This window comes from Coregonus lavaretus (genome assembly GCF_964263955.1).
Source record: "Coregonus lavaretus genome assembly, chromosome: 25".
Lineage (NCBI taxonomy): Eukaryota > Metazoa > Chordata > Actinopteri > Salmoniformes > Salmonidae > Coregonus > Coregonus lavaretus.
In genome coordinates, this window is record NC_140012.1 from 4,591,345 (window position 1) to 4,612,818 (window position 21,474).

Genomic DNA, 21,474 nt, shown 5'->3' on the forward strand with positions numbered 1-21,474 from the left:
GAGATGATGACTCGGAATGAAATAATAGTCATGAAATAAAACAAATGTAATACACAACTTAAATATTTTATTAAAGTAAAGTAATGTGAATAACTGACGGTTAATAAGTGAGAAGCAGTCATGGACAGTCACTACCATCATGGGACTTTTATTAATCGTTTTATTCTGTGTTGTTACAGCATTCAAACCACATAATGCATAGTGTATTTAATTTTTTGAAAAATTATCTAAATTAAACCAACCTCAAAAAGCCCTAATCGGTCAGCACTAAGAGTTGAGTGGACACTCTAGTGTGTGTCATAGTTTATACATATACAACGGGTGGGTCTAATCCTGAATGCTGATTGGTTAAAACCGCATTCCAGCCGGTGTCTATTTCACAAGTTATCACCGGCTAAATCTATGATGTTAAAATGTCTATTTACTCTGTTCCATCTGACTGCGCAATCCACTGTCTCATCAGTCCAGCAAGGCACTTTATAAACTTGATCTCCACTGTAAAAAGCATCTAGACATTGTCGTACATTGCTTTTTGACTAACATTTAGTTTTCAACAGAGGAGATTTGTATAAACCTTGCTGTCTGTCTCTCCGACATTTGCAACATTGTTTCAATATTCAGCTGTCCCATAGTGATGAACGTGTTGGGAGTCTGGATGAGACAAACAGGCAGGCAGCGTTTCTCAGCCAGTCGAAGTCATGAATCAGCTGGCATCATTATAATTTTATGGATATATACAAAGAAATGTCAATTAAAAAAGGTCAAACGAAACGATGTGCAGCTAGTTTGCAGTCTTTCCAGCTTCAGTTTGAAGTGATTGTGTTAGCTGTGTTGTTGGCTAGCTCCTCTGAACAACAGTGTCCTGATGTGAGAGCACATTATCTATGCCACTGTTATGGATGTATCCAAATAAATGTCACTAGAAAACAGCTTGAACAAATGCAAATGCAGCTACTTTGCTGTTATTCTGGCTGCACATTTTGACGTGACTATAAGTTAGCCGTATTTGGCTAGCTAGCAAGCAAGGGATAAGAACGTTGCCAGCCAGTATGGCAATGAAACATTTAGAACGAACGACTGGGTCGCGTCCATACAGTAGATACAGAACAAAAAGACTGAACGACTGGGTCGCGTCTCTAGCAACCGATCCGATAGAACGAAAGACCAGCCGGCTTGGGTAGCAACCCTTGATTTGTGTCAGGACTATATTTTGTGGAAGGATGAAATAGTATGAATAAATTCATCAAAATAACATTTTAAATGAAAATATGTCAATCATTATTTGAATATGTTGTTAACCTGTATAAAAGTGATAATGCCCTCAAAGCCGGTGTTTGGAGGAGATATTGGCATGGTTTGCCGGCCCTCGACTTTGTCTCAGGCCTAACAACACTCGTGCCTAAATGTGACCGACCGGCTCGAGTCGGTCTTATGTAGCAACATTTGAAATAGTGTTTTTACATTAGATAAAAGTAGAGACTCAGAGCTAGAAAATAGTATATCATACACTACAGTTGAGGAACAATGGGAAAGTAATTCTGCTTTGAAAGTTGATAAACTTGTAACCTCACTTTTGGAGAAAATGTCCCTTGAATGTTTTCTACCTACTGTAGAGCTCTACTTTGTCTACATCCATTTAACATCGTTCACACCCTCTTAAGCTTTAGCCCCACCCATCTCTTTAAGGATTCACATGAGGCCATGTACTAAACAACCAAATATTTCAAGACTAAAGGTTTATAATACGGGTGTGTTCGTCAATTTAATCTGGACTGCCAGAGTGTGCTCTGGGCGTTCGTAAACTCAGCGCATCAGACTGTCCACTCTCTGAGTTTTCAGAGCGCACACTGGACGCTCTTGTCGAGGAGTAGGGTTGATCCGAGCGTTCTGACTTAACAACAGCAGTCAAGCACGCAAGCTAACTGGCTAATGTTGGCTAGCTTGCTAGCTACTTCCAGACACAAATGCTCAGTCTGACCATTTTACTCGCCCTAGCAAAGCTGGTTAGGCTGTTTTTATGTTATCCAGAGCGTTGGTAACTGCAACTGTGCTGCTGGCAACAATTTAATTACGCTTTTATGCCAGTGTTTACTGACACCGGCCATATTCAACAGGTGTTGAGCGTTCATAAATTTGTCAGTTCTTCTGCGCTCTGGCACACTCAGACGAGAGTGCTCTGACATCGGAGTAGATAGCCAGAGCGAATTTACCAGCTACATCTATCGACAGTTGTCGCAGTGACATCATGAACATTCTATTGAAATGGTTACTTGCATAGTGGAGTCTTTTGTTTAGACATGTACAGATAGCTAGCTAGCTAAACAATGAACCATAGTTTAGCTTAGTTTAATAATTCAACCATTTAAAAAAACAAGCACACATAAAACTTGAAAAAGCGTGTAAAATCATCGAGGATAACGCACAACAAAGTCTGGGACTTATTTCCATTGTGGTCCTCTTGAAACAAGATGGCTGGCAAGATCGAACACGGTTGAACACAGTATGACAATGAGATAATAAAGCAAAAAACAAAGAAGAACATCTATCTCATCATTGCAGTTACATCATAGGGGTCATTCATATGGGCACAGAAGACATCAAACAGTTTTTTACTTTATTTGTAAAGCTGCCCAGAGAGGACGTCGTTTTTATGGGAAGAGGCAACTCATTCCACTCTGAGACTCCAGTATACAAGAAAGTACTTTTCCCAGCATTACTCCTGAACCTGTATAAGCACACATTAGCAACACCTGATCTGGTGCTGTGATTGTGTGCATCCCTAACATGGTGAAAATAATCAGTTAGATATCTGGGCGCATAACCATAAATACTCCTGTAAACCAAACCCAGTCTAATCAGTCATAGTCCCAACTCATAACGTTACTACCCTGCATGAATCTGCAGGTAGCTAACCAACCAGGTTCAATGTTAGCTAGCTAACATTAGGCTATAACTAGCAATGCAAATGGCTCTGAGATACGAATAATATTACTACACAGATCATACACGTAACGTTAGCTAGTGAGCCAGCCAGCTAGCATTAGCTAGCTAGCTAACAGTACACTTTAACTTGAAATGAAAACGACTTTCTGATAAAATTTGAAACGTGTAACATCTGAAAATGTAGCTAGCTAGACTATCTTACCCGTATACATGGATGGACGCTTCTCCCTCTCTGTCATGGATGCCATGGTTGCCCTTAGTTTGAAGATGTAATCCGGAGACAGATGTTTTATACAACAGCCTTCTGTGTGTTCTCTTTTCGACTCCGTCTGCATATTTGCAATCAAACGCCAGAATTTTCTCCATCTCCTTAGCTATCATACTCTAATTCCACTGATTTCAAATATTGGTCCTCCAGTGGAGAGCAACACTTATGTAGTTCTACTACGTGATGTCTTTCAAAAAAGCTGCGTTAGAAAGGATTACCTACACATACTGACCAGCTCATGTTATAGACAGAAGCTAGCTACATGGCAGACCAATCCGAACTCATCTCTCGGCATGTCCAGCCCACTCATTATCTCAGCCAATCATGGCTAGGGGGAAGTTTGCTGTTTTTTTTTGTGGCTAAACCAACTACACTCATAATATAACAATTGTATTCGTATTTACAGATGGCATACAAGTTTGTTATTAAGGCATATGAAAGTTCACATGTTCCAGAAGGCATTTCTGCCAAAAAATGCATTTTGATTTTAAAAATACGTTTACGTTTCAAATGGCTCTCCTGTGAAGTAGTGATGCGCGACATACGCCTAGTTTCCTGAAACGAGTCACATATATCCTCCAAACACCGGCTTCTCAGGCATTATCACTTAAATGTCAGAGTGTGTGTGTACGTCATTATATGTTAGAGAGAGAGAGAGACAGGGTTCTTCGGCTGTCTCCATTGGAGAACCCTTTTTGGTTCCAGGAAGAACCCTTATGGGTTCCATGTAGAACCCTCTGTAGAAAGGGTTCTACATGGAAGCCAAAAGGGTTCTTCAAAGGGTTCTTCTATGGGGACAGCCGGAGAACCCTTTAAGGTTCTAGATAGCACCTTTTTTTCTAAGAGTGTATGTGTGTGTATATGTGTGTTAGAGGGTGTTGAGTCACATCCAGCATTCGTCCATAATGCCCGTTGCCTCGGAGCTGCAGGTGCCCTCATGCCCCCGTGATTCTGAGCCGCCTTTCATTTCCCACGAAAATGCTTTCAACCGGCATAGGGTTACTCCAAAGACGCACAGGCATCTGAGAGATGCCAGGAATGTCTCTGTCCCATCAAAGCCCATGCAGCACTTGGCCAGTTTTTATATCAGCAATTAAAACAGAACAATAAGGAAGAGAGAGAGCGAGAGAGAGAGAGAGAGAGAGAGAGCGAGAGAGAGAGGGGAGAGATGTAGAGAAAGAGAGAGAGGGATGATGGAGGTAAAAATAAATCAGTGGATCTTTAGAGGAAAATAAGGAGAGAGAGAATGAGAGAGGGTGCATTCGCTGCCAGAGAAACAAAAAGAAAGATGGAGTATGATTTTCTACTCCCCTACTTTTAAATAAAGCCTCTTTAATAAGAGACTGACCCCGTCTGACCAACTACCTGCATCTGGACATGGTACCTTGCCAAGGCTAGAGAGAGAGAGATGTAAAAGCATGCTGATCTCTCTCCATGGTTTCTCTCTGTGCAAACGGAGACCCATGCCCATGCCATGACGTGAACAAGTGGACCAGTACCTCTACGCACCCTTTCTCCCAGCTTGACCCAGTGGCAGCTGGAAGCTGTGTTTGTAGGCTATACAATGCAGTACCATACCTGGGGGGCTATAGTTTGGGGAAGGCTCTGTAAACCAACCGACCTCATACCATCAAGTATCATTAAGTATTCTCAAGGCTTGCTAGAACGTTGTGAACTGCTGTAGTGCAGTGGTCAGAGCAGCACGCTTCGGCTATGAGCATCATGAGTTCGTGCCCAGTGCTGGGCAATTGTTTTTACACTTTGTATGAATGGAAAATGATGTTGGTTGAAGAGTCCTGTTATTATTTAACCAATCCCAAGGCTGCTGCCTACCTGCCTCCAAAGGCACCTACCTTAGTAGGTAGCACTTTTCAAGTAGGTTACTGCCATTTGGGATGGGATTCGAAGGCAGCATCACATGATAATGCATTCACATTCCATGTCGTAGCCCCTCTAGCAGCGTGAGCAACTAGTGCTAGCAATTCAGTGAACAACTATCCCAAAATGTAAATATCTGACATGAATAACAAGTAAACAAGTAACAGAATCGATCTCCTCAGTACCTGTTAATGAATGAAGTTGACAGCGACCAGAATAATTATCCTAAGGTATAGGGTCCTCCTCTCGCATATTGCTTGGTCTGCTGCTCCATCGTTGTGGACATGACAGGTAAGCTTGCATGCATGATATCATACAGGCTACGATTTTTTTAGATAGCTAAATAAGCTATTTTACTGACTGATTTAAGAGTGATTATTAGGCAGAATAGTTGTGTTTCACTCTGAAGCTAATATTGCATTAGAGCTGCTGTTGTTTTTCTAATGAGTAGGCATGCATTGTGATTAATCATACAACTATCATACCTGTGCATATTATTAAATGACACCGATGTTCAAGATAACATGGTTTTATATTGGTTGATAACTAATATTGAAAGGTGATATGATGCAATCTAACTAGATTAGAAGGCCTGGGCTACATCATCCTAATGTAAACTACATGTATTTGATACAAAACAAATACCGGCATGTGATAAAAGATGTCCAATATAATTAATACTGTAAATGCATATCAAACAGGAATATATATACAGCTCTGGAAAAAATTAAGAGACCACTGCAGATTTTTCTTAAATCAGCATCTCTACATGTATGACAGCCATTCCATTCCAGTGCTTGTTGAATTCCAACATAGGCACACCTCATTCTACTGAATTAGGTAGTGATTAGTTGTTCACCTGAACCAAATCTTATTTAACGAGGAAAAGTATAAAAACCACTTGTCACGATCGTCGTATACAGAGGAGGACCAAGGCGCAGCGTTGAAGGTGAACATGCTTTTTATTAATGTTACACGAACAAAACAACAAACGATACGTGCAGTCCTACGGTACAAACACAAACCAAAAGGAACAAGATCCCACACCATACTGTGGGAAACAGGCTGACTAAGTATGGTTCCCAATCAGAGACAACAAGCAACAGCTGATTCACGTTGCCTCTGATTGAGAACCACACTGGCCAACATAGAAACACAATACTAGAACGAACACAAATGAAAACTCACACCCTGGCTCAACATACTAGAGTCCCCAGAGCCAGGGCGTGACAGTACCCCCCCCCCCCCAAAGGCGCGGACTCCGGCCGCGCCAACCAAACACCACAGGGGAGGGACCGGGTGGGCACTCCGCCTTGGCGGCGTATCCGGCTCCGGGCCTGATCCCCACTCCCTCTCCAACCCCCCAAAGTACCCCTGGTCCGGTCTGGCCCCGCTGGCCGGAGCTGGACTGCACACTGGTGGAGCGGATTGCTCTAGCTCCGGCGTGAAGCAGCTGACCGGTGCCGGACCAGGCACCGGTGGAACAGGCACGGGCCGTGCCGGACTGACGACGCACACCACTGACTTGGTGTGGGGAGCAGGAACGGGCCGGACCGGGCTGGCGACGCTCACCATAGACTTGGTGCGGGGAGCAGGAGCGGACAGGACCGGGCTGGCGACGCGCACCATTGTTTTGGTGCGGGGAGCAGGAGCGGGCCGGACCGGGCTGGCGACGCGCACCATTGGCCTGGTGCGTGGAGCAGGAACAGGCTGGGCCGGGCTGGCGACGCGCACCATAGGCTTGGTGCGGGGAGCAGGAACAGGCCGGGCCGGGCTGGCGACACGCACCATTGGCTTGGTGCGGGGAGCAGGAACAGGCCGGGCCGGGCTGGCGACGCGCACCATTGGCTTGGTGCGGGGAGCAGGAGCGGGCCGGACCGGGCTGACGAAGCGCACCACTGACTTGGTGCGGAGAGCAGGAATGGACCGGACTGGGATGGCGACGCGCACCACAGGCTCGGTGCAAGGGACAGGAACAGACCGGACTCTCGCCGTGCCTCTACACCTTCCTTCCCCTTTTTGACCAGTGGCCCCCGTAACCTGGCGGCCTCCTCTGCCAACCCGCTGGGCCGCTCTATCGCGGACTCCTGCTGCCCCGTCATCCACGGCGTGAGCCCCCCCTAAACATTTTTGGGCTTCTCTCCTTCCCGTGGACCAGGTCTCCATATCTCTCGCCAGCCTTTCGCCCTTCTGCTTCCAAGTCAAGCCCCTCTCTTGCTCACACGGCTTGACCCAGTCGAGGAGGCGCTGGATATCCGCTAGAGATTTCCCTGGCGATGGCTCCTGGACCCGCTGCTTGGTCCAGTTCTGGTGGGATCTTCTGTCACGATCGTCGTATACAGAGGAGGACCAAGGCGCAGCGTTGAAGGTGAACATGCTTTTTATTAATGTTACACGAACAAAACAACAAACGATACGTGCAGTCCTACGGTACAAACACAAACCAAAAGGAACAAGATCCCACACCATACTGTGGGAAACAGGCTGACATTTACATTTACATTTACGTCATTTAGCAGACGCTCTTATCCAGAGCGACTTACAAATTGGTGCATTCACCCTATAGCCAGTGGGATAACCACTTTACAATTATTGTTTTTTTTTTTTTTTTTTATAGGGGGGGGGGGGGGGGGGGGGGGTAGAAGGATTACTTTATCCTATCCCAGGTATTCCTTAAAGAGGTGGGGTTTCAAATGTCTCCGGAAGGTGGTGAGTGACTCCGCTGTCCTGGCGTTGTGAGGGAGCTTGTTCCACCATTGGGGTGCCAGAGCAGCGAACAGTTTTGACTGGGCTGAGCGGGAACTATGCTTCCGCAGAGGAAGGGGAGCCAGCAGGCCAGAGGTGGATGAACGCAATGCCCTCGTTTGGGTGTAGGGACTGATCAGAGCCTGAAGGTACGGAGGTGCCGTTCCCCTCACTGCTCCATAGGCAAGCACCATGGTCTTGTAACGGATGCGAGCTTCAACTGAAAGCCAGTGGAGTGTGCGGAGGAGGGGGGTGACGTGAGAGAACTTGGGAAGGTTGAACACCAGACGGGCTGCGGCATTCTGGATGAGTTGTAGGGGTTTAATGGCACAGGCAGGGAGCCCAGCCAACAGCGAGTTGCAGTAATCCAGACGGGAGATGACAAGTGCCTGGATTAGGACCTGTGCCGCTTCCTGTGTAAGGCAGGGTCGTACTCTCCGAATGTTGTAGAGCATGAACCTGCAGGATCGGGTCACCGCCTTGATGTTAGCGGAGAACGACAGGGTGTTGTCCAGGGTCACGCCAAGGCTCTTCGCACTCTGGGAGGAGGACACAACGGAGTTGTCAACCGTGATGGCGAGATCATGGAATGGGCAGTCCTTCCCCGGGAGGAAGAGCAGGTCCGTCTTGCCAGGGTTCAGCTTGAGGTGGTGATCCGTCATCCATACTGATATGTCTGCCAGACATGCAGAGATGCGATTCGCCACCTGGTTATCAGAAGGGGGAAAGGAGAAGATTAGTTGTGTATCGTCAGCGTAGCAATGATAGGAGAGGCCATGTGAGGATATGACAGAGCCAAGTGACTTGGTGTATAGGGAGAAAAGGAGAGGGCCTAAAACTGAGCCCTGGGGGACACCAGTGGTGAGAGCACGTGGTGCGGAGACAGCTTCTCGCCACGCCACTTGGTAGGAGCGACCTGTCAGGTAGGACGCAATCCAGGAGTGAGCCGTGCCGGAGATGCCCAGCTCGGAGAGGGTGGAGAGGAGGATCTGATGGTTCACAGTATCAAAGGCAGCAGACAGGTCTAGAAGGACAAGAGCAGAGGAGAGAGAGTTAGCTTTAGCAGTGCGGAGAGCCTCCGTGACACAGAGAAGAGCAGTCTCAGTTGAATGACCAGTCCTGAAACCTGACTGGTTTGGATCAAGAAGGTCATTCTGAGAGAGATAGCAAGAGAGTTGGCTAAAGACGGCACGCTCAATAGTTTTGGAAAGAAAAGAAAGAAGGGATACTGGTCTGTAGTTGTTGACATCAGTGGGATCGAGTGTTGGTTTTTTGAGAATGGGTGCAACTCTCGCTCTCTTGAAGACGGAAGGGACATAGCCAGCGGTCAAGGATGAGTTGATCAGCGGGGTGAGGTAGGGGAGAAGGTCACCGGAGATGGTCTGGAAAAGAGAGGAGGGGATGGGGTCAAGCGGGCAGGTTGTTGGGCGGCCTGCAGTCACTAGTCGCAAGATTTTATCTGGAGAGAGAGGGGAGAAAGAAGTCAAAGCATAGGGTAGGGCAGTGTGAGCAGGACCAGCAGTGTCATTAGACTTAACAAACGAGGATCGGATGTCGTCAACCTTCTTTTCAAAGTGGTTGACGAAGTCATCCACAGAGAGGGAGGAGGGGGGGGGGGGGGTGGGGGGGAGGATTCAGCAGTGAGGAGAATGTGGCAAAGAGCTTCCTAGGGTTAGAGGTAGATGCTTGGAATTTAGAGTGGTAGAAAGTGGCCTTAGCAGCAGAAACAGATGAAGAAAATTTAGAGAGGAGGGAGTGAAAAGATGCCAGGTCGGCAGGGAGTTTAGTTTTCTTCCATTTCCGCTCAGCTGCCCGGAGCTCTGTTCTGTGAGCTCGCAATGAGTCATCAAGCCACGGAGCTGGAGGGGAGGACTGAGCCGGCCGGGAGGATAGGGGACACAGGGAGTCAAAGGATGCAGAAAGGGAGGAGAGGAGGGTTGAGGAGGCAGAATCAGGAGATTGGAGGGAGAAGGATTGAGCAGAGGGAAGAGATGATAGGATGGAAGAGGAGAGAGTAGTGGGAGAGAGAGAGCGAAGGTTGCGGCGGCGCGTTACCATCTGTGTAGGGGCAGAGTGAGTAGTGTTGGAGGAGAGCGAGAGAGAAAAGGATACAAAGTAGTGGTCAGAGACATGGAGGGGAGTTGCAGTAAGATTAGTAGAAGAGCAACATCTAGTAAAGATGAAGTCAAGCGTATTGCCTGCCTTGTGAGTAGGGGGGGACGGTGAGAGGGTGAGGTCAAAAGAGGAGAGGAGTGGAAAGAAGGAGGCAGAGAGAAATGAGTCAAATGTAGACGTAGGGAGGTTGAAATCCCCCAAAACTGTGAAGGGTGAGCCATCCTCAGGAAAGGAACTTATCAAGGCGTCAAGCTCATTGATGAACTCTCCAAGGGAACCTGGAGGGCGATAGATGACAAGGATATTAAGCTTCAATGGGCTAGTGACTGTGACAGCGTGGAATTCAAATGAGGAGATAGACAGATGGGTTAGGGGAAAAATTGAGAATGACCACTTGGGAGAGATGAAGATTCCTGTGCCACCACCCCTCTGACCAGATGCTCTCGGGGTATGCGAGAACACATGGTCAGACGAGGAGAGAGCAGTAGGAGTAGCAGTGTTTTCAGTGGTAATCCATGTTTCCGTCAGCGCCAGGAAGTCGAGGGACTGGAGGGTAGCATAGGCTGGGATGAAGTCAGCCTTGTTGGCAGCAGAACGGCAGTTCCAGAGGCTGCCTGAGACCTGGAACTCCAGGTGTGTGGTGCGTGCAGGGACCACCAGGTTAGAGAGGCAGCAGCCACGCGGTGTGAGGCGTTTGTGTAGCCTGTGCGGAGAGGAGAGAACAGGGATAGGCAGAGGCATAGTTGACAGGCTGTAGCAGATGGCTACAATAATGCAGAGGAGATCGGAATGAAATGAACTAAACATCTGGGAAAGGAGAGAGCAGGGCCTCCCTCACCAAAAAAATAATAACTCTCCCAACTTCCACCTCAGAAACTATAATTGTTTCACTGAGCCACCCGAATAAAACTCTCTCAACTTCCACTTTAGAAATTAGAATTGTTGTAAACTACAGCGGTTCAATGTTTCAAGGAATAGACTCAACTTACTTTATTCAGCTAGCTAACTATGACGCCATAGCCAACTAGCATGCTAGCATCCAATAACACACAGTTTAGCACCAATACTTGGTTACAACAAACTACCAATAGTGTGTTAACACACTAAACAGATAATTCGTGTCCGTGTCTAGTTCTTTCATAACGCAGCAATAATGAAACGTTGGCTAGCTAGCACAAAGATATTGTATTTAGCTACTACAGTACAGCTAGCTGGTAGTGTTGGCTAGCTAGCAATGGCTGCTGTGTTGACTTTGTTTGAAAAACGGCGTCGCTGCGAACGAATGTAGCTGGCTAAAAGGATATTGTATTTAGTTGCTACCGTTGCTAATAGCTACTCGCCAGCTAGTTCAGGAGGTGAGTTAGCTAGCTAGCTTCGTGCTACACCCGGCACCGCCGAATACAAAAGTAACCTACAATAACTACATACAACAACTACCCACAACAGCCCACGATGCCTACCTATAATACCTAGTAATATACAGCCCACGATGCCTACCTATAATACCTAACTACAATCTAAATACATAGTTTAAGCCTTACTCGACAAAGCCCAAGCTATGTATAAAGCCAAACTTACCCGACGCCAGCTGTCTGGGTGGCAGACTGCAATCAGTAGCTGTAATTAAGTACAGCAGCTACCAACCACCTAACGTTAATGCCTCGGATAATGAGGTTAGAAAAACAGCTGAATGGTAGCTAGCTGGCTCAATCACAGGTACTCTTAAGCGTGAAATAACATTGGAAACAACTAACCACAGTTGCTAAAAGTTACCAGTAGCTACCCGCTAGCTAGCTAGCTTTGTTGGTCCAAGTAGTGGGTTAGCTAGCTAGCCTCGTCCTTCGCCGGGGTCCGCCGAATACAATACTTACCTACAATAATTACCTACAATAACCTACAATAACCTACAATAACTACCTAAGTAAACTACCTATAATACCTAACTACAATACCTACCTACAATCTAAATACATGGTTTAAGCTTTACTCAACACCATATAAGAAGCCAAGCTTACCTCCTGCTAGAGAAAACACAACCTCTCCCGACCAACTCTCCCTCCGAGCCAACAAGCAACAGCTGATCAGAGACAACAAGCAACAAGCAACAAGCAACAGCTGATTCACGTTGCCTCTGATTGAGAACCACACTGGCCAACATAGAAACACAATACTAGAACAAACACAAATGAAAACTCACACCCTGGCTCAACATACTAGAGTCCCCAGAGCCAGGGCGTGACACCACTGCTGTGGTCATCACTATCCTCTTGCAATAGGACCAGCTGGATGGCAAAAACAGTGCTAATAGTATCTCAAAAGTAATATTAATCCAAAAAAAATATTGACCATGCCAAAAGAGTTGAAAAGGAAAGTTTTGAGTGAGGAAAAGAAGGGTTCAATTCTGGCTTTACTGGCAGAGGGATACAGTGAGCGTCAGGTTGCTGCCATCCTTAACATTTCTAAGACGGCGGTTCATAAGAAAAAGGTCAAGCAGCAGACATTGGGGACAATGTTGTGGAAAATAACTACTATACTTTATTACAAATAAGGTCTTACAGAGTTTTTGTTGCATCAAGAAATGACTTTATTAAAGTTTTCAACAGCCGATACCAGTCTGCAGAGGGGCACACATCCTTAAGGTCTCCCTCCATCTTATATAGTCCTCTTCAGTTTTCCCGTTCTTTTCTTACTCCGCCCACTTCCTTTGTCTCTGAGAGCGGCTAAACTAAACTTTCATTAAGTTCAGAGTACTACAATCAATCAATCCTTATCTTGCAAAAACACTCATGTTTAGTTCAAACTCTGTTCAACCCTGGCTCTTTTCTCTGTGTTTGAAGACAAAAACAAACGGCCCAATTCAGTTAGCCACAAAGAATGTTAACTATATGTTCATGATTAACTCAATTTTATCTGATAATCCATTAAAAATACACATCAACAACAAAGCTACAGACCGGCAGAGGGCGAAAACGACTCTCTACTGACCGGGATGACCGCCAACTCATTCGAATGTCACTCAACAACCGTAGGATGACATCAAGTGACCTACAAAAATAATGGCAAACGGCAGCTGGGGTGAAGTGCACGGCGAGGACGGTTCGAAACAGGCTCCTAGGGGCAGGGCTGAAGTCGTGCAAAGCTAGAAAAAAGCCCTTCATCAATGAGAAGCAAAGAAGAGGCAGGCTGAGGTTTGCATAAGACCATTAGGATTGGGCTGTAGAGGACTGGAGTAAGGTCATCTTCTCTGATGAGTCCAATTCTCAGCTTTGCCCAACACCTGGTCGTCTAATGGTTAGACGGAGACCTGAAGAGGCCTACAAGCCACAGTGTCTCACACCCACTGTGAAATTTGGTGAAGGATCGGTGATGATCTGGGGGTGCTTCAGCAATGCTGGAATCGGGTAGATTTGTCTTTGTGAAGGATGCATGAATCAAGCCACGTACAAGGTTGTCCTGGAAGAAAACTTGCTTCCTTTTGCTCTGACATTGTTCCCCAACTCTGAGGATTGGTTTTTCCAGCAGGACAATGCACCATGCCACACAGCCAGGTCAATAAAGGTGTGGATGGAGGACCACCAGATCAAGACCCTGTCATGGCCAGCCCAATCTCCAGACCTGAACCCCATTGAAAACTTCTGGAATGTGATCAAAAGGAAGATGGATGGTCACAAGCTATCAAACAAAGCCGAGCTGCTTGAATTTTTGCGCCAGGAGTGGCATAAAGTCACCCAACATCAATGTGAAAGACTGGTGGAGAGCATGCCAAGACGCATGAAAGCTGTGATTGAAAATCAGGGTTATTCCACCAGATCCACTTAGTTAAAACATTAGTATTGTGTTGTTTAAAAATGAACATGAACTTATTTTCTTTGCATTATTCGAGGTCTGACAACAATGCATCTTTTTTGTTATTTTGACCAGTTGTCATTTTCTGCAAATAAATGCTCTAAATGAAAATATATTTTTATTTGGAATTTGGGAGAAATGTTGTCAGTAGTTTATAGAATAAAACAAAATGTTTAATTTCACCCAAACACATAACTATAAATAGTCAAACCAGAGAAACTTATATTTTTGCAGTGGTCTCTTTATTTTTTCCAGAGCTGTATATTAAATTAAATAAATAAAGCATTGTAATGTTATTGATGCCTTTCTCTCTCCTTGCAGGGGATTAGACAGATGAACTGCATTCACCAGATGGCCAAGCCTCAAAACCAGAAACATGTGGAGATATCAACACTTGTAATTTTGAATAAATGTTAACATTTTTATTCGTTTTCCTGTGTTCGTACATGAGCACTTAAAATGCAGTCCATTGTACAACATGCGTCATGCCCAAGTGAGGGACAGCTCAATGAGATTAACCTGCAACATTCATAAACTTTCTCAGTACATGAGGGCAAATATAGTCATGACAGCCACAGGCTTTTTTATACACAGGACAGGAGTTTATAGGTTTTTGTTCCAGCCCTTCACTAGCACCTAATTCAACTAATTGTGGTCTAAATTAATGACTTGCACACAGTGCAATACCCTGGGACAGAAATCACCTCTGTATTTTGAATGAGCTTCATAAATTACAATGTCCTAACAAATCTGCATGATAAACAATAACATGGGTGAATCTATTTCTATCGAACATTGTGATGATGCACACTCCTGAATACTATCCTGGGATATGGTGATTATGCTGGTGGCTTGGAGATTCACAACAAGTTACTTACATCTGCAGGGTGTCAGGGTGGGATGTTCTTCAACCTAGAACAAGCAGAGACAAGGGGGGAGAAATTAACCTCTCTGCTCAAATGTTAGTGCTGGTTCAAGTTGCTGAAGCCACAACTACCTTTATTAATGTGCAATCGTTTTGTTAACAGTTTTGCATAGTTTACCCCAGCTGCCAAACTAACCCTGATTCAGATGACCATCCTACCCATGCTAGATTACGGAGATGAAATGTATAGATCGACAGGTTAAGGGTGCTCTCGAGCGGCTAGATGTTCTTTATCATTCGCCCATCAGATTTGCCACCAATGCTCCTTATAGGACATATCACTGCACTCTATACTCCTATGTAAACTGGTCATCTCTGTATACCCGTCGCAAGACCCACTGGTTGATGCTTATTTATAAAACCCTTTAAGGCCTCACTCCCCCTATCAGAGATACCTACTGCAGCCCTCATCCTCCACATACAACACCCGTTCTGCCAGTCACATTCTATTAAAGGTCCCCAAAGCACACACATCCCTGGGTCACTGGTCTTTTCAGTTCGCTGCAGCTAGCGACTGGAACGAGCTGCAAAAAACACTAAAACTGGACAGTTTTATCTCCATCTCTTCATTCAAAGACTCAATCATGGACACTCTAACTGACAGTTGTGGCTGCTTCACGTGATGTATTGTTGTCTCTACCTTCTTGCCCTTTGTGCTGTTGTCTGTGCCCAATAAGTGTTGTACCATGTTTTGTGCTGCTACCATGTTGTGCTGCTGCCATGTTGTGTTGCTACCATGTTGTTGTCATGTTGTGCTGCTACCATGCTGTGTTGTCATGTGTTGCTGCCATGCTATGTTGTTGTCTTCGGTCTCTCTTTATGTAGTGTTGTGGTGTCTCTCTTGTCGTGATGTGTGTTTTGCCCTATATTTTTATTTAATTTAAAACAAAAAAAATCCTAGCCCCCCGTCCCTGCAGGAGGCCTTTTGCCTTTTGGTAGGCCTTCATTGTAAATAAGAATTTGTTCTTAACTGACTTGCCTAGTTAAATAAAGGTTAAATAAAATTAGGCTTGGTCAAGTTGTTTAGAGTAAGAGTAGAAATAACACTAATACAGTTGAAGTCAGTAGTTAACATACACTTAGGTTGGAGTCATTAAAACTTGTTTTTCAACCACTCCACAAATGTATTGTTAACAAACTATAGTTTTGGCAAGTCGGTTTGGACATCTACTTTGTGCATGACACAAGTAATTTTTCCAACAATTGTTTACAGACAGATTATTTCACTTATAATTCACTGTATCACAATTCCAGTGGGTCAGAAGTTTACATACACTAAGTTGACTGTGCCTTTAAACAGCTTGGAAAATTCCAGAAAATGATGTCATGGCTTTAGAAGCTTCTGATAGGCTAATTTACATAATTTGAGTCAATTGGAGGTGTACCTTGGGATGTATTTCAAGGCCTACCTTCAAACTCAGTGCCTCTTTGCTTGACATCATGGGAAAATGAAAAGAAATCAGCCAAGACCTCAGAAAAAGAATTGTAGACCTCCACAAGTCTGGTTCATCCTTGGGAGCAATTTCCAAATGCCTGAAGGTACCACGTTCATCTGTACAAACAATAGTACGCAAGTATAAACATCATGGGACCATGCAGCCATCATACCGCTCAGGAAGGAGACGCATTCTGTCTCCTAGAGATGAACGTATTTTGGTGCGAAAAGTGCAAATCAATCCCAGAACAACAGCAAAGGACCTTGTGAAGATGCTGGAGGAAACAGGTACAAAAGTATCTATATCCACAGTAAAACAAGTCCTATATCGACATAACCTGAAAGGCCGCCCAGCAAGGAAGAAGCCTCTGCTCCAAAACTGCCATAAAAAAGCCAGACTACGGTTTGCAACTGCAATGATGAAACAAAAATAGAACTGTTTGGCCATAATGACCATCGTTATGTTTGGAGGAAAAAGGGGGTATTTGCAAGCCGAAGAACACCATCCCAACCGTGAAGCACAGGGGTGGCAGCATCATGCTGTGGGGGTGCTTTGCTGCAGGAGGGACGGGTGCACTTCACAAAATAGATGGCATCATGAGGAAGGAAAATGATGTGGATATATTGAAGCACTGAATCTCAAGACATCAGTCAGGAAGTTAAAGCTTGGTCACAAATGGGTCTTCCAAATGGACAATGACCCCAAGCATACTTCCAAAGTTGTGGCAAAATGCCTTAAGGACAATAAAGTCAAGGTATTGGAGTGGCCATCACAAAGCCCTGACTTCAATCCTATAGAAATTGTGTGGGCAGAACTGAAAAAGCGTGTGCGAGCAAGGATGCCTACAAACCTGACTCAGTTACACCAGCTCTGTCAGGAGGAATGGGTCAAAATTCACCCAACGTATTGTGGGAAGCTTGTGGAAGGCTACCCGAAACGTTTGACCGAAGTTAAACAATTGAAAGGCAATGCTACCAAATACTAATTGAGTGTATGTAAACTTCTGACCTACTGGGAATGTGATGAAAGAACTAGAAGCTGAAATCAATCATTCTCTCTACAATTATTCTGACATTTCACATTCTTAAAATAAAGTGGTGATCCTAACTGACCTAAAACAGGGAATTTGTACTAGGAATACATTTCAGGAATTGTGAAAAACTGAGTTTAAATGTATTTGGCTAAGGTGTATGTAAACTTCAGACTTCAACTGTAACTAATAACACCAACCCCAATGGTGCAACACAAAAGGGAAAGTGGCAATTGAAAGTTAGCTAACGTTGGATAGGTAAACAGACACTGAATGCGGCTAGCTAGCAAAACAGACTCAACAGAATGCACAAATAACTTGGCTTGCTAGCAAGCCTAGATTGAACAAAACACAACTGGCTGCATTTTCTACATTTTTCATCAGATGTTGTTAACATGTCTTACCTCCAAATGAGTCGGGCAGGACTGTTTTCTCCTGCCACGCCCATGCAATGGAGTGAAAGGCGATCAGATGCCCACTTTAGTCCCTAAAAACAATTTGATACATGTCTTTAGCTGGCTAGAAGGTTAACCAATTCATGATTGAAAAACTGTCCAGGTCTTCACAATTGACATATTGCTGAATCTACGATTAGTTAGTTTAGTTGTTCATCTCTAAACAGCCGATATGCAGGATGAGATCACCTGCTGGCTAGCTATCACATCCGATGTGTTAGCTAGCTAGCTTGGCAACAGGCTGATAAACACGTTACTCAACATTTGAATTCGCAATTCATATGAAAATAATTTGTTGAACATTTTAACACAATTTGGTGAATTAATACACATTATTATTTTTTTAATTCTTCGAGCTCTTTCAAGTTGGTTGTTGATCATTGCTAGACAGTCTTGCCATAGATTTTCAAGCCGATTTAAGTCAAAACTGTAACTAGGCCACGCAGGAACATTCAATGTCATCTTGTTTATCAACTTGGTTATTGTCTTGCTGAAAGGTGATTTTGTCTCCCAGCGTATGTTGGAAAGCAGACTGTACCAGGTTTCCCGCTAGGGTTTAGCCTGTGCTTACCTCAATTCCATTTATTTGTATCCTAACAAACTCCCTAGTACTTGCCGTTGACAAGCATACCCATAACAGGATGCAGCCACCACCATGCTTGAAAATATGAAGAATACTACTCAGTGATGTGTTGTGTTGGATTTGCCCCGAACATAACGCTTTGTATTGAGGACATAAAGTTAATTTCTTTGCCACATTTCTAGCAGTTTTACTTTAGTGCCTTATTGCAAACAGGATGCATGTTTTGGAATATTTGTATTCTGTACAGGCTTCCTTATTTCCACTCTGTAATGTAGGTTAGTATTGTGGAGTAACTACAATGTTGTTGATCTATCATCAGTTTTCTCCTATCAAAGCCATTAAACTCTGTAACTGTTTTAAAGTCATCATTGGTCTCATGGTGAAATCCCTAAGCAGTTTCCTTCCTCTCCAAATTAAGAAGGACGCCTGTATCTTTGTAGTGACTGGGTGTATTGATGCACCATCTAAAGTGTAATTAATAACTTCACCATGCTCAAAGGGATATTCAATGTCTGCTTTTGTTATTTTTACTAATCTACCAATAGGTGCCCTTCTTTGCGAGGCATTGGAAAACCTCCCTGGTCTTTATGGTTGAATCTGTGTTTGATATTCACTGTTCGACTGAGACCTTACAGATAATTGTATGTGTGGGGTACAGTGATGAGGTAGTTATTCGAAAATCACGTTAAACACTATTATTGCATACAGAGTGAGTCCATGCAACTTATTTTGTGACTTGTTACACAAACATCAGGACCTCCAAAGGCTTTCCCCAGCCAAGGTCACTACCCAACTCCAGCATGGCCATGAGGTTGTTGGGGGTCTCCCTTGAGAGACAGAAATCCCTCCTTCTCTCTCCGCCATTGATGTATGGCCTCAAGAGGGGAACATTGAGGTTCAACTGGCAGTAGGGACATCTTGCTCCACTAGAACTCTGCAGGGGGAACATATAAGACATACAGTGCTTTTGGAAAATATTCAGACCCCTTACCTTTTCCACATTTTGTTACGTTACAGCCTTATTCTAAAATGGATTAAATCTACACACAATACCCCATAAAGACAAAGCAAAACAGGTTTTAACAACATTTAGCAAATGTATTAAAAATAAAAAACAGAAATACCTTATTTACATAATTATTCAGACCCTTTACTCAATAGTTTGTTGAAGCACCTTTAGCAGCGATTACAGCCTCGAGTCTTCTTGGGTATGACGCTACGAGCTTGGCACACCTGTATCTGGGGAGTTACTCTCATTCTTCTCTGCAGCAGATCCTCTCAAGCTCTGTCAGGTTGGATGTGGAGAGTCGCTGCACAGCTATTTTCAGGTCTCTCCAGAGATGTTCGATCAGGTTCAAGTCCGGGCTCTGGCTGGGCCACTCAAGGACATTCAGAGACTTGCCCCGAAGCCACTCCTGCGGTGTCTTGGCTGTGTGCTTAGGGTTGTTGTCCTGTTGGAAGGTGAACCTTCACCACAGTTTGAGGTCCTGAGCACTCTGGAGCAGGTTTTCATCAAGGATCTCTCTGTACTTTGCTCCATTAATCTTTCCCTCGATCCTGACTAGTCTTCCAGTCCCTGCCGCTGAAAAACATCCCCACAGTATGATTCTGCCACCACCATGCTTCACCGTAGGGATGGTGCCAGGTTTCCTCCAGACGTGACGCTTGGCATTCAGGCCAAAGAGTTCAATCTTGGTTTCATCAGATCAGAGAATCTTGTTTCTCATGGTCAGAGTCCTTTAGGTGCCTTTTGGCAAAATCCAAGCAGGCTGTTATGTACCTTTTACTGAGGAGTGGCTTCTGTCTGGCCACTCTACTATAAAGGCCTGATTGGTGGAGTGTTGCAGAGATAGTTGTCCTTCTGGAAGGTTCTCTCATCTCCACAAAGGAACTCTGGAGCTTTGTCATAGTGACCATCGGGTTCTTGGTCACCTCCCTGACCAACGCCCTTCAGCCCTGATCGCTCAGTTTGGCCGGGCGGCCAGCTCTAGGTGGTCTTGGTGGTGCAAACTTCTATTTAAGAATGATGGAGGCCACTGTGTTCTTGGGGACCTACAACGCTGCAGAAATGTTTGGTACCCTTCCCCACATCTATGCCTCGACACAATCCTGTCTCGGAGCTCTACGGACAATTCCTTCGACCTCATGGCTTGGTTTTTGCTTTGACATGCACTGTCAACTGTGGGACCTTATAGACAGGTGTGGCCTTTCCAAATCATGTCCAATCAATTGAATTTACCACAGGTGGACTCCAATCAAGTTGTAGAAACATCTCAAGGATGATCAATGGAAACAGGATGCACCTGAGCTCAATTTCTCCATTTTGAGTCTCATAGCAAAGGGTCTGAATACTTCAAATCAGGTTTTTTATTTTTTAATACATCTGTAAAAATGTCTAAAAAACTGTTTTCACTTAGTCACTATGGGGTATTGTGTGTAGATTGATGACAACATTTTTTTGTTTAATCAATTTTAGAATAAGGCTGTAACGTAACAAAATGTGGAAAAAGGGGTCTGCATACTTTCCGAATGCACTGTAGCTACATAAAGCACATTTGATGTGTCATTCATGTTCATAGTCATCTGTAACTAAATGTGTCCCACATTAGACATGCACTGTAAGTTTGACCATACAGTATGTACTGTATCCAACTCTTCTGTTCTGTTGTCATGTCCATAAAGTACATCATGGGACAGTTTGAGGGTCCCTCGTCAACCTAACGTTAGCTAGCTATCAATTTTGCAGTAAGATCGATATCTAGCTAGCTAGTGAGTACTGTTGCCTGAAGTGAAGTTACTTAGGTTTCCCCACATAACGTTACCTGATAAATAACCGCTGTTGCTAGACATAGCTAACTTAGTTAGCTAACTTTACTGTCGCTACCAGCACTTGCTAGCTATCTAGGTTGCTACAGGAATTTAGTCCGAGTACATTTTTACAATTTCCTTCAGGCTGGGTGCCATGTAACGTTAACATGACAAATCAAGAAACTAGCTTGCTAGCTAGTGCTGGTACCGTGGTAATCTTGAACTTAGTCTTCTCCAGACACAATGCAGGTGGATGTTCTATTGAAAAACTCTCCACCCATCAGGCATGAAGTGTTTTCTGTAATTGCCATATTGCCTCTTATTGGTGTTCGATGCCTCCATCTAGTGCTATCTCTAGCTCCCTACGATCCTGTGTTATTTATTCTGAGGAAATGTTCATTTACATTTTAGTCATTTAGCAGACACTCTTATCCAGAGCCAC